This window comes from Aythya ferina, assembly GCF_964211825.1.
Source record: "Aythya ferina genome assembly, chromosome: 22".
Lineage (NCBI taxonomy): Eukaryota > Metazoa > Chordata > Aves > Anseriformes > Anatidae > Aythya > Aythya ferina.
This window is the reverse complement of record NC_140320.1, coordinates 4,101,488-4,115,033: the sequence shown is the minus strand read 5'-3', so window position 1 is coordinate 4,115,033 and position 13,546 is coordinate 4,101,488. Positions and strand designations below refer to the sequence as shown.

Here is a 13,546-nt window from a genome sequence, read left to right as displayed (position 1 = left end):
TTCACCACCCCTCCTAGGAGACGCCGACCGTTCTGGTGCGCTCTGTGCTCTATTTTTAATAAATTAGCCCCGGACTCCATTTGCATGGATAAATATAGCATCGACCACTCTGCCAAGCCATTTTTCTCTTGGTTAACACATTTATCCGAGCTGCTCTATTTGTCTTTCCTCCACAGACTCATATTCTTCTGGATTCATTTTGTCAAACAAATTGCACAAGCTGGACTGCCCATTTACCCAGCACTGCTTGATTACAGGGGTTATTTATGAAACAGCAAGACATATGGCATTAAGCTTCTTAATAATAATAATAACAATGAGAGGAGGGAAGGGGGAAAGCACTAGAAGAGGGGAGGGGGGGAAATGTTTTTCATTGCAGACAAAAGCTCCTGCCACGGGTGATAAATTCCAGACACTTTTCCCAGTTGCTCTTGTGCTGCTGGCACGAGGAATGGCACGGACAGCGGCACGCAGCCTGAGGGAGGAGAGCGTGCAGGGACCAGCAGCCACCGGTTACTTCACTTTTTGGGGCCACGCACAGCGTGCAGCCATCACCAGAGGCGCTTCGTGGTGCTTTGCAGGAGGTGGCGAATCCTCGGGAACAGCCCTCTGTGTGCCTACAAACAAGTCCCGTGCAACCAACCCTCAAGCACCAGCTGAAGGCATTTAATTTCTGGGTAGCTAGACCACTTTTTAACCTGTTTCCCCCTCTTTTCTCTGACTCAGTCACTTATTCCCGAGGTAAGTTTGCAGCACAAGCAGAGCCCAGCCAGGTCTCTGGACTCTTCCCCCTTCTGACCTGGCGATCCGGGCTCTAATGAAGCCTTCCAGTAGTTCAATCAAAACCTCTTTTAAGGAAGATGCTTGATTAAGGGCCTGCGAGACCTTGAAAGTCAGTCCGGCAAGAGGAAGGTAATTATTTTTTTTTAATCAGTAGGCATTGCTCTCAAGGTCTAGAGAAGAGTCAGCAGCAAACTCCCTGCCAGAGGCACAGCGGAGCCCTGGCACATTACAGGGACCCCAGGGGAAGGGTTCCCCTGGGGCAAAAGCACTTTGTGCTTTCCCCTCTTGACACGAGAAATGCTCATCAGCTCTTCCCTTCTCTCTCTGTCCCAAAACAGGAGATGCACCAAGCCTGGGATCAGAGGCAGAACCAGGCTCTGAAGAAAATTCCTTAGCATCCCTCGCTGTCTCACAGGGAAGACTCTGAAAATGGGATAAATCAGCTCAGACGTTAAGGCTGGAGGCTTTTCCCTGGCAGATGCAAATGATTCTGCAACACTAGCCTCAGCTTTTGCTTTCTTCTTCATCAGCTGGCACAGATCTGGGGATGCTGGGCAGGCAGAGTTAATCTGGCCTCGTTTGTGATTACAATGAACTCTTGTATTTCATGGCCTGCATCCTAAACCTGCTTTCTAATTCCCCAAGGGAGAGGGATTTACACTTTCAATTTTATGTCTAGTTAGTTAATGGTCCATTACTGTCAAAAGGATCAGTAGCTAGAAGTTAAATCCTACAGGATTTACGATAAGGAAGAACCAAAGGCTGCAGAAGAAAGCATGCCAGGCAGGGGGCACAGGGAGCAGAGAGCCCTCACCATCCCAATACTGCAGCCCTCACCATCCCAAAACAACCCTCTAGAGAAAAGTCAGCTCCTCCTTGCCCCACCCCACAAAAAGTTTTAGGTTTTTGCCCCTACCTAGAGCTGAGCTGACGTTGCAGACCCTGCAGGGTTTGGCCCCCAAGTCACTGGCCTGTGTTGCTCTGCGACCTCCAAAACCTGTGATATTCCCACATTGCCCTGACCCCGCTCCAGGCAGGTAGCTGCAGGTGGACTGCTACATCCCAAACTGCACGGGAAATGGTGTGCCCAACGCTTGCCAAGCTCTGCCCTGCCTTCCATCACCGCTGCTCACAGCAGGAGCCCAAGCTCTGTTTGGGTAGAAAACCATGCTGCAGGTGGCTGTCGCTACCCCATAGCAGAGCAGTGCTTGCTGTGGGTAACCAGAGGCTGGGAGCAGCACAGTTTTGGCAAGACTGGAATTGGTTTGCTTACTCATGTTGAATTCTCAGCCCTCCCAGCAAAGAGATACGGAAAGGTCTTGGCATCCTTAGCAAGATAAAGGTTTCTGTGAAGTACACACAAGCCTGCCAGTAGCTGAAAATTGGCATCCCTGCTCCTGATCCCATCCCAGGAGATGCATGGTGTTTCAGCTGGCAGAGTATTGGTATTACAGCAGCTGCACCGAAAGGTCTGTCAACATCACAGAGCTTGCAGTGCGAGGCTTTGTAACCTGCTCAGAAGAACTCCAGGATGAAACAAGGCAGGCAAGGTCCCCACGCACCCCAGGCAGGGAAGTGCTGTTTTCTTTATTTCGCAAACAAGGAAACTTTCCACTGCTTGCAGTTATTTCTGAGTTGTAAACGGTGCCAAGGAGCTGGGGTAGAAGGGAGATGGGAAAACACCTTTAGGCAATCGAGACCAGAAGTGGCCGTGTTTAACAAGAGGCTTGAAAAGATTTTAGAGGACCAAGTGGCTTGGCCAGGCAGGGCACACCACGCAGGTCGGAGGGCTACAGCCAGGGCAGGGTCCTGCTCCTCCCCAGCCTGGTCCATACCTGCAGGAAAAGGGCACGTTGGACTCGGAAAGATGATCCAGGAGAGCTCCTGGTCGGATGCCAGCAGCCTTGCTAGGGACATCAAATAAAACAAACTGCATCCCATAAGGCGAACATAGGAATGCTGCTTTCTACAACGCGTTTCTTCTCCCAGGAGACCAGGCCACCACAGGACCTGAGGACCCAGCCTGTTCCAAGCCTAGCGAGGCTGACAGCAGTGCAAGAAGCAGTGCCAGGTCCCCAAGCGAAGGGCAATGCTACCCTCTGGTGCTGCCAGGCGGGATGGCTGCTGCCTGCTGCTCACCGCACGGAGCAGAAGGGCTGCAAATAATGATGCTACAGAGGGCTGCTTCCCACACAAGCTGACCTTGTACCATACAGCTTGACTACTGGGAGAGCTGTAGCACCTTGGCCTCCCTAAAAAGCTCTAGGGAAAGATGCCCAGCAGCCCTACTCCTCTCTTACCCTCCCAGGTCACCCTGCCCTGGAAAGCCATGAAATGCGTGCAGAGAGGCTGAGCCCACACACACCTGCACAGGTCAAGGAGCTCTTCTCTTCCCCTTCCCCTATTAAAACTCTTCCTGACTTCTTTCAGCTTGTTTCGTTGTGAATTTCCTCAGGCTTCTCCGCTGCAAAAGCCATTAATGTGGTATAAGGGGAAGGGAGGAAAACAGGATCTGCATCCAAGTCGGTGCTTTGTAGAAGGAGGATAAATGGGGACTTCACACTTAATTTATATTTACACCACTTTGCTTTGTGTGAATGGAACTTTTTGCGATTATTTATAATGTATTTTCAGCAACGTTGCCCTGGTCTCCCAGCACAGGCAGGAACTGATGCATTAAAAGAGGATGTGGCTTGGTTCCTAGCATTTATTTACTGCTGTTGTCGTAAACAGCCGATTACTCTGTGACACTTAATAAATCCCCTTTTTGTTAAGTGTATGTTTGTAAGCAGAGCTTTCACCTGTGTCTGTGTTGTGCGTGATTATAGCTGCAGTGCTTTCTTCTGACAGTGTGTATTTTTCATCCAGTTCCTGCCCTACCTTTATCATTTCACCTGTCTCTGCCTCCAATTTCCACCAACAGAACCTCCCCTTTTCCCTTTGGATGCCAGTAGCTTGCTGAAATACCTAGAAGTACTTCAAGTTAAGAAATAGCAAGCAAGAAAAGGAACCTTAGGAATAAAATACCAAACATATTTCCCCTGGGTGACAGCCACAGGTTCCACTGACGTGTATTTTAAGGAATATGTTTTCTCTGCTACTTCCCCTAGCCTGGGTCATGCTGCTAAACATCACTGTCAGAATCTCTTGCCCAGCACTCTTTTTGACTGAAACCTGACTCTATTCAAAACAGAGATTCATAACATTGAAAAAATCTATTCTGTGGAAAAATGGCACGTTATGTTTTGACTGGCTCATTACGAACACCCTCAGCTGCTTGCATAGTAAAGAACCTGTCATGATTGATTTGATCCTTGCAACTAAAATCCAAGAAATATGCTTGTTTAAAAGGTTTCTAAGCCAGCATATGAACTTAAATAGCAATTTCTTGGATTTTTCCTATAATCTCATGATTTATAAGATTATTTCAGGACATGGGATGTTTCAGAAGACTCAGTTTTAGTGATGAAGGAGAATATTTTGGCAATCAGACTGGCCAGTACTTTGTATCCAGGAATTTCAAAGCAATTAAAAGTACAAATCCTGGTGTAAGGAGAAGAAAGAGTATGCATTTTTTATTTTTTTTTCTCCCCGTGTTTTTCTTTGCACAGGAAGGGCAGAAAAATGGGCTTTCTTTCTAAGTCATCTTTTCAAAAAGCACCAGGGAGACCACTACAAAACAGCAATGACTTTCTGTTTATGCACTTTACAGTAACAAGGCTTTTCCATGTAAAGGGTCTAAAATACTTTGTTCAGAATACAGCTCCAGGACAGGAAAAAAATGTGAGAGTTAATGGGTTTGCTCAAGAAACCAGGCTGGGCTGCACCTGTGCTCTGTTAGTTGCCCCCCAGGTGCTGCCCATAATTGTTCCTGGCCCCAGGAAGGAGCTGCATCCCTATAAAAAGCTTCCCAGGAGCCATGGGGAGGTTTCTGCTTGTGCTGCAGCCTGGTGCAGGGAGCTGAGAGGTGCTGTAAGGGTCCCTGCTGTCTTCAGGATTACAGCTTCAGAGGGCAGCAGGTATTTGGCTGGGGCTAAATGTTTTAAGTGGTAAGAGTCTTGATGTATGTTTTGGGGTTGTGAGCTTATAAATAAGGCTGTATTTTAATTTTCTAGTGACCCAGGGTAGGAAGGGTGCTTGTTCAAGTTCTCTAGCTCTCAGCTACTAGCTGTGGTGCTGGTGGGGCTGGGTGGTCCTGCAGGGAGCTGCAGAGTCCCCTTGCTTCTTCCTATCTCCAAAGACCTGTGGGGGAGCTGGTGAAGGCTGGGGAGATGCAGACATGGTGTGTCCAGCAAGTAATGTAATAAAACGTAATGCAATAGCAATGTAATAATGTAATAAAAGCCCGGAAAGAGCACTGCTGAGTGGTGCTGGCGGCACAGAGCAGCACACCATGAGATGTTCTTCCCGTCTGCTGGCAAGCGTGATGCTGTTTGTGCTGGCCGTGTCAGCTGCAGGAGAAGAGATGATAGCCAAACTGGTGTAACCTGCTGGGGCGAAGCTTCTTCCTTTTAAGCTAAAATACTGGAGTGTACCTGAATCAGCAGAATGGGCTGGTGTGGGTTCAGCACCTCCTGTTGGCACAGCATCTCCAGCCAGGCAGCAAGCACCAAGGTCTGGGTGCAAGATTGCAGCCCCCCCAACATCAGCTCAACTCAAAATGCCATGGTTTAGTGCGGGAAGATTCCTGAATGAGCTCGGGAGGTCCTGTTTAGCCTTGTCTGGAGTTCATTTTTAAGCTCATTGGCACTGTAAACCTGAGTTTTCAGTCCCTGTAGTTGAGAGCTCCAGGCATCTGAGCACCTCAGCCTGCAGCTGCATGGAAATCCTGCCCTCTGCCTATCATTGATCCTCCCCTTTTCAAAGCCTCAGTGTGATCCTTTTTCCTCCCTTTTGTGCCCAGAAGGATGTGATAGAATAGCAGGAACCCAAATGCCACCTCAATGTTCAAGGTATGGTCTCATTGTGTACATTTTTTCCCCTTCTGTCTGAATGAGCCCAGGGTGTTGCACGTAGTGGTCTCCAAAGTCCTGGTGCCTGTGTGGGCTGGAGGTTGGTGGGGTTCAGCTCTGGTGCCTGTCCCCTGCCCTTAAAATGGTTGTGGTAGCAGGTCACATCCCTGGGAGGGTTATTTATAAGGTTGTAATTGGTCAAGGGCATCTTTAGCAGGAAAATGGGTATTTTCCATTAAGTGAGAACCTCTGTGCAGGTGGAAGGATCAGAGAATTTAAAAAAAAAAAAAAAAGCCTAAAATATTTTTTTTAAAGGCCCAAAAATGCATAGGGAACAGTCTTATTTCCTTAACTCTTATGGTTATTTCCAGCCACTCATTCCTGCACGAAGCAGCACGCTCCCTTTGGAGCCGTTCCTGGCAGGGGGATCGTGCTGTGGAAGCGTTTGTTCTGGGAAAGCAGCGGCACAAATGTGGAAAAGATTAAAGCGGAGGCTTTTGCGTCAAAATCATCTGAAGTGGGCGTGGGTGGTTTGAAACTCGGGGAAATCGCTTCGGAGCGGATAATGCTTATTTTTTGTCAGGAGGGGAATTCAAGGAGAGGCCTGGACCTCTGGTCTCAAGCTGGGCCCTGAGGGAGGCCTTGGGGTGCCTGGGGGGGACTGTGGGGTGCCATTTTGCCCCATGGGGCTCCCAGTAGGGTGGGATGGGGTACCTCCATCCCCCGAGGGTGGGTAAAGCAGTGGCACTGCCACCCTGTGGGCTTGGGGGGGGCTCAGGCACCCTTGGGTGCAGCGTGGAGCCATGGCAGGGGGGAGGATTGGGGGCACACCAGCTGTTAATTTGGGGGAGATTCTGGGGTTTTGGGGGTTTTGAGGGAAAGTGTGAGGTAAATGAGATGAGGCAAGGTGAGGTTGGTAGAGGTGAAAGGCTAATTTAGAGGGAATAAAGGTGAAATTTGTGCTTGGGGGGGAGGAATCTGGGGTAATATAGGGTACAGAGTGAATGTTATGGAGGCGAGCTCTGAGGTAATGAGGGCAGAGGTGACATGCTTTAAAGAAGAGCTGAGGTAATTTAAAAGGACAAACTTTTTTTTAAAATGAGGAAAAATAGAGGTAAGCTAGAGGGGGGAGAGGTTACATCCTTAGTGGGAAAAGCTGAGGTAACTTGGAGGGAGCAGGGGCGATGTTTGGGGTGGATTCATCTCAAAAGCTGTTAGTTCAGAGAAAAAAAAATGGTATGTTTGATGGCATGATTTGGTGTGGTGTTGTCACCGTGGGGTGGAGCTCTGTGACAGCTGGCAGGTGTCCTGGTGTCCTCTGCTCCCTGCCTGGCCTGGGACTGGGAGGAGAGGGAGCTCCTGCACCAGCTGTAGCAGAGGATTTGCACAGAAAATGGGACCCTTCATTTTAAAGTGCTTCGCAGATGATGTGGTGTTACACTTGGGAGCTTGCGTTTGATCCGATGCTGATTTGTAAATGGCTCTGAGAGCCTCCACCTGCCAAAATACTGGCACAGGTCAGCAGGCAGCGAAGTGATGGGGTGTCTGTAGGGTTGTGCATCCTTGGGGTGGCACAGCAGCATTTCTGGGGCCAAAGCAGCTCTTTGAGAAGAGCTTGGATGAACCTTAGGAAGGTGAGTGAGGGACAGCAGCGATGGCAGTGCCACAGCCCCTTCCCAGGAGGTTTGGTTACACACAAATACAAAGCTGTGCATATAGTGTGGAGTAAATTGTTAAGCTGTTAGGAGCAATACACAGATTAATAAACCAATTAAATTATCTTAAAAGAGTGGAGTAAGTTAATTGTAATCAAGTGCTAACTGGCAGGATCCCAAACTCCATTAGGAATAAATGCTGTGCCAAGTGGCAAGGAGCTTCTGACTCTGAACACGATCAGCTAAGTAGCTGAAGCTCCGTGGAGAGATTTCTTCTGGTAAACAAATATTTGGGAGCATTTACTTCTCCCAATAAAGGCTTTTAAGAAATTGCGGAGATTTAATCTTCGTGTATTACCTTTACTTGTTTATTTCCAGTAATGGCACGGAGCTGTACAGTGAGTGGCTGCTCTGTTTGTCAGCTGTCAGCACTGGAGAGCAGCCTCTCAAAAGAGCAGCAAAGTTTGCCCCAGCATCTGCTGTCCCTGCCCAGCCCTGGAAAATAGGAAGGGTTTGGAAAAAAAACACTAGTGTTTTGTGAGAATGACAGCTCTGATGGGAAACTCCTGGCAAAGTGTTTTGCTGTCAGTTAAGTGAGTAAACTGATATCTCTCGTGATGCTGAGGTGGGATTGTGCCAGGAGCAGCTCCTGCAGCGAGGACAGCACTGCCTGCCCTGCCCGTGGGTCTAGTTCAATTCTAGTCCCATCTAGTTCAGTCTCCGGTTCCCTTCTCCATGGGGTCCTGCCTTGTCCTTATTTTCAGCTGTTTTGGTGCTTGTGGTTACTGAGCAGGCAGTGACTGCCAGCTGTGCTGCTGCCCCAGATGAAGTCCTCAGAGCGAGAAGGGCGCTGGTCTGTTTCTCCTTGCGTATCGTGCTGCTTGGCCAAACTTCATACAAGTGCTAGGAATGAGTGCCTCAGCTTGTTCAATTACCCACGTGTCATGTAAAGCAGCAACAGCTCGGAAAGGCAATGAGATTGTGGTGGGGAGTTGGTCTTTTCAGCATGCAAATGAGAACTGTCTTTAAGGTTCATCTTCCTAGGTCAGTGGTGGTGGTTGGGTGATTTTTTTCAAGTTAAGATTTTGATGTCACCTTATAGGTGACCTCAATGCAGATGCTCAGATTTGACAACAGAAAAAAATATGGTTTACTGATGTTTTTTGAAGAATTCCAAGTTCATCTTGGAGTTAATTTTCTAAGTTTAGGGTTACTAACAGCTTTGTATGAATGGGTTTGTTCTAAATCTCCAACTGAACTTCCTCCAAAGCTGCTTGCTGTTGGTAATATGGCTCCAGAGAGCTGAGTTCCTTCAGTACAGAAAATGTCCAAGTGATGGTTCCTGAGGATTGCTGAGGACAGTTTTATCACATCATGGGGGTTTCCAGCACCTTCCCTATCATCATCCCTATGGTAAGAAAGCAGATATGGACACATTTATTCTTTACCACCGAGATGCACAGCTAGCCCTCACCTGGGCCAAATAAGTCACATCTTGCACCTCTTTTCACTCCTTTGGGTTTTGGGATGAGCTGGGGAGGCTGTGCTGCCCCTGGCCAGCACTGCATGGTGGAGCATCGCTGTCCCCTGGCAGGATCCCCATTTCTGAGCCACTTTGGCCTCCTGGAAGCGCCTGTCCTTGGTGTCCCAGGGGTGCAGAGAGGCCTGGGGAGGTCTCCAGGGGAGCTGGTGTGCTGTGGGGCGAGAGGCTTGTGCTGTCTGGAGTGGCAGGAGGGTGGTGTAGCTGCAGACAGCAGTGTTTTCAGGCTCTTGATGTTGTGCTGCTGTTGGAAATGATCTTCTGGGCTGCAACATAAATGAAGTGAGTGGGATCGTGTTTGCTGGAGGGCCTCAGAGCTGCCTCCTTGGTGCTTATTGTAGGACTTCAGGGAGTACATTGAAGAGCACCTGCACCAGCATCGCTTCTCAGTGGGCACCTGGTAACTCCTCCACTGCTACCAACAAGGTTTTTCTCTTTGATTTTTTTACCCATGGCCTTGGGTTCTTGTTTGCAGTAGCTCAGTGACTCTCACTTTGCTGACTGTAGTGGTAATTCATCTCCTAGACCTGTATTTCAAATCACAGCTGGACTGGATGGAAAAAGAGAGGAAAAAAGCCATTTCTTCAGGATGTTTTTCTGTGTTGATGCCTGTGCACACAGACATGAAGTGACCCAGTTCCTGCCCCTGGAGGAGGCTGCAGGAGGGATGGGGAGAGGAACAAGCCTCCCAGTGCTGCTACGAGGCCTTCCAGTCCCAGACACAGACAACAATGGGCAAAAGCTCCCTGGGAAGCGCTTGGAAATCTCCCTCTGCTCCTGATAATTTGTTTTTATGGACGGGGAGGGCTGGCTGAGTGACGACATGCAGCAGGAGTCTGGCTGTGGGGCCAGATGTGGCTGCAGAGCCGGGCTCGCCGCGTGCCTTGGAGGAGAGCCCACAGGGCGCTGGGCGGGCTGTGATGTCCCCTGTCACTGCAGTGTCCCCAGGGGGCTGTGTGGGGCCTGGGAGCAGGGGGATCTCCTGGCTCAGCCCGGGTACACGCTCCCATTGTCCCTGATAACAATGGGGGAGCTGAGCAAGCGCCGCAGCCGATGACACAACCCCGAGCTCGGGGAGCAGCTGGCTGGCAGCTAAAGGGAAGCTCTGTGCGGGTTCCCCCCTCTCCTGCCAGCCCCCCAGCCTCGGGGAGAAACCGAGCTCTGCCCCCGAGCTGGACAAACCCTCCTGGCCTTATTTAATCCTTCTCCTCCCAGGGTGAGGAGCTTCCCGGCTGGCCTGGAGCTCGGGGGACCCAAAATCCTGCAGGGAACCGCTTCCAGCGGCTGGGCCTGTCTGCGTGGTGAGAGTTAACCTCCTGGCTGATGGTTCTTCATAAATAAGCAATGCTCGTAAGCAGTTTCCACTCCTGAAGGCCCCGCAGGTAGGAGGAGAAAGTGCAGGGAAGCCATTTCTGTGTTCCTGCAGCTTGCATTATTCATCTCTTTTGGGACAGAGAGGAGAAAGCTAGGCTGGTGATGGGGGCAGAAGCTCTGAGCACATTTCCCTGCCTGGCACCTTCCCTGCAGGTCCTGAGGAGCCTCCTCATTCCCCCACAGCTCAGTTCCCCCCCAGACAAAGGGGTCTGAAGCTGCTCCAGGCAGCAGCTGCTGCTCCGGGCCTGATGAGTTTGCACAATCTGGCCTCATCCTGAGGGTGCTCCCCTTGATTGCAGCCCCTAATTGCGGGGAGGTGGCACTGCACGAGGGGTCCAGCAGGAAGGAAGGGAGCTTCACCCTCCAAAGCAGCAGCTTTTCCCACTCCGAGTTCTCTCTCCACATACACATTTTAGATTATCTGCTATCTTTAGCAGTCAGTATAGGTTACAGTTACACAGTTTCTAGCCATCAGTATAGCTTATTATACAGAAATCTTGGTAATCAGCATGGCTTTACTATTATCTAGGATTTTTAGTCACCTTGACCTGCTGCAGATCAGGCCAAATGGTTAATAATCAGCACTCTATACGATAATCATTAGCTACGTGCAGGATTGGGTGAGAAGTGCAGGAGTCAGTGAGTCCTCAGATGGATGGTGCTGATGCTGGCCGTGACCTGCAGGGCACTGCAGGTCTCCAGCAGCAGTTCTGGTTGAAGTCAGGCTTGCAGCTGCTTGGTTTTATAGACAATATTTTATGAGCAGGTGCCACCACATCCCGGCCTTTGACAGCTCTGCTGGGGGAATGCCTGGGGAGATGGTGGCAGGAAGCTTTCCTCTTCTCCAACAGGGGTCCCCAGGTCCTGGTGACGATGCTGGTGGATGTGTGTTCTCATTGCAGTGCTGAAAATGGAGAAGGAGGTGGTGTGTGATCAGCCAGCATCCATATGAAGTCTCTTTTGCCTTGTGAGATGCCAGTGGTGTGGTTAACCACGCTGGCAGGGGGTGCTGGTGCCACCACGACGAGCAGGAGGGGCACAGCATCCCCGTGCTGGGGCACGTTGTGTGGCTGGGGGGTGCTGAGCGTGGTGTCCCCAAGCCTGTGCTGCAGCAGGAGCCCTGCCCGCCCCGTTTCTGTGGCTGTGCTGCACGCGGGGAGGGGGGAGCGCAGTCTCCTCCACCCCTGCTCTGTGCAGAGGCACCGCAAAGCCCAGGGGCTTCGTATATGGAGCACGGCCCAGATAACATGCACGGGGCTTCACTGGGCTCCCGGGGGCTCTGCTGTCTCTACAATCAAGGGCAAAGCTCTTCTGCAGCCTCCCTCTCTTTGTCCCTCAAAGATGGGGAGGGGAGGGCCTGGGTTTTGCAGGAAGAACCACGCATCCTTTGCTGTCCTCTCCAGCTCTGCTGCCACGGAGGTCATTTTTTTCCATCCGTGCTGCCAGATTTGCTGGTGCTGGTTCTCAGATGCCCCCCCTCACCCTTCCATCCCTCCACTCCCCAGCTCTAATTACCCTGGTGGGGATGCTAGGGGCTGCTGCTGGGGCAGCTCATCCTGCTGACAGGGTGTGTGCCAGCCCCGGGGAGTGCTGCTGTGCCATAATCCCTCACCAGGGATTTTAGGGATATGGTTTAGTGGGGACTGCTAGCGTTAGGTCAGAGGTTGGACTCGATGATCTTGAGGTCTCTTCCAACCTAGAAATTCTGTGATTCTGTGACCAGGAGGGAGAGAGGCTTTCTGCTCCCCTTGGGTAGGCTGAGCACCCACCTTCCTGCGGGAAGGGCACCTCCTGCAGCCGGACATTTTTGGGGCAAGGCCAGCTTTTAATTGCTGCAGCAGCGCCAGACACCCGAGTCATGGTGCTCCTCGGTGCCTCTGCTCCATGCCTGGTGTCTGCCTGCGCTGCTGGGCTGCCTCTGCCTGTCTGCCTCTCTTCCTGCTCCCTCTCTGTCTGTAGTTATTAAATTTTCTCCTCTTCACCCCATTCATTCCTTTAGCTTTATTCTATAAGGCGCCCCTGCATTTAGGTGTGACTGGGGGACTCATTTTCTCCGCTTTATGGATGGCATCCAGGCTGCTCTCTGCAGCGAAGGGACCGTCCAGCTGGAGAACCTCTGCAAAGAGCCTTCTGCAAGCACCTCGGCAGGATGATTCCTGCCAGCACTGCCCAGAAACTGCACAATCATGCCTGCTTCCACAGCACTGCCGCCAGCCAGAGATTTAAAGGGAGCTGATTTCTCTTGCAAAGGGTGCCTGAGCAACTGCGTGTCTCCAAAAGCAGCCCTCTGAGCCCCCTCCATCGGTCTGTACCATTCCAGCTCATCAGGGTCATCACATTCATGTGTGCAGATCCCTGGTATGGCTCCCTTCAGTGCCCCCCTGCCCCAACAGCCAGGGCCAGGTCTCCACTCTGCTGCTGGCAGCACCTGGGGAAGTCTGGGACCCCTTTGGGGCAGCGTGCCTGCAGCCTGCTTTGTGACCAAGCAGCTGGTGGCAAGGTTTTGTGGGATGAGCAAAAACCCCCCAGCACAGCCAGCTTGCAAAAAATCAGCACTCGGATGTCACCTGGGATCAGGTTCTGCTGGGGCAGAATATGACTTTTCTTCTCAACTTTCACCCTGCCAGCCCTTTTTGCAAAGCCTGACCAGGGGGAGTGGGAGGAGGTGAGGATGGGGCAGGCAACCCTGCGTGCCCTGCTCCTTCCTGGGGTGCCTCGGACCCCAAAAACTCAGGGCAAGCAGCCCCTCATGCTGCTGTCACCTCCAAGAGCAGGGCAGAAGCATTTTGCAGGGATGCTTTCTGGGTCCAAAGACATTTTCCTTGTGCAGAAGCAGCTCTGCTTATCCATGGGGTGCTGCGTGGGATGAGTCTTTATTTGCCCCACCAGCTGTGGGGCTAAAACACGAAGGGGATGGGTGCCTGGGGGCATCACAGAGAGCCCAAACTGCATCCCCTACAGGGAGGAGAGCTGCTGCAGGGACCCCGATTCCTACATATTTGGGGTGGGGGAGCTCTGCTGTTCCCCAGCCCAGGCCAAGCACCCCCACATTGCGGGGGGGGCGGCGGCTCTTCTGCCAAACGCAGTTCCCATGGCGATGGGGATACGCCCCAAACCCCCAGCCTGCAAAATCCCCCACCGAGGGGGTCTCCCTGCACCCCCAGCACCCCAAACCCGCAGCCGGGATGCTGAGGGGCGGGGGGCGAGGGTGTAGGTTTGAGGCCGGGCTGCCAGAATCAGGG

At 51.5% G+C, this 13,546-nt stretch overlaps 2 long non-coding RNA genes across 3 annotated transcripts; both read left to right on the top strand.

Annotated features, from left to right (window-relative positions):
* The first annotated feature begins 476 nt into the window (after positions 1-476).
* On the top strand, positions 477-2,370 carry LOC311422444. Its single transcript, XR_014685366.1, has 2 exons — positions 477-912; positions 1,122-2,370. It is a non-coding gene; the product is annotated as an uncharacterized lncRNA (long non-coding RNA).
* A 2,337-nt stretch (positions 2,371-4,707) lies between these two features.
* On the top strand, positions 4,708-11,793 carry LOC311422443. 2 transcript variants are annotated; one of them, XR_014685364.1, is made up of 5 exons: positions 4,708-4,802; positions 5,687-5,735; positions 8,661-8,803; positions 9,272-9,356; positions 10,146-11,793. It is a non-coding gene; the product is annotated as an uncharacterized lncRNA (long non-coding RNA). The 2 variants fall into 2 exon arrangements; XR_014685365.1 differs by lacking the exon at positions 10,146-11,793 and having other exon boundaries at positions 9,272-9,536.
* The last annotated feature ends 1,753 nt before the right edge of the window (positions 11,794-13,546 follow it).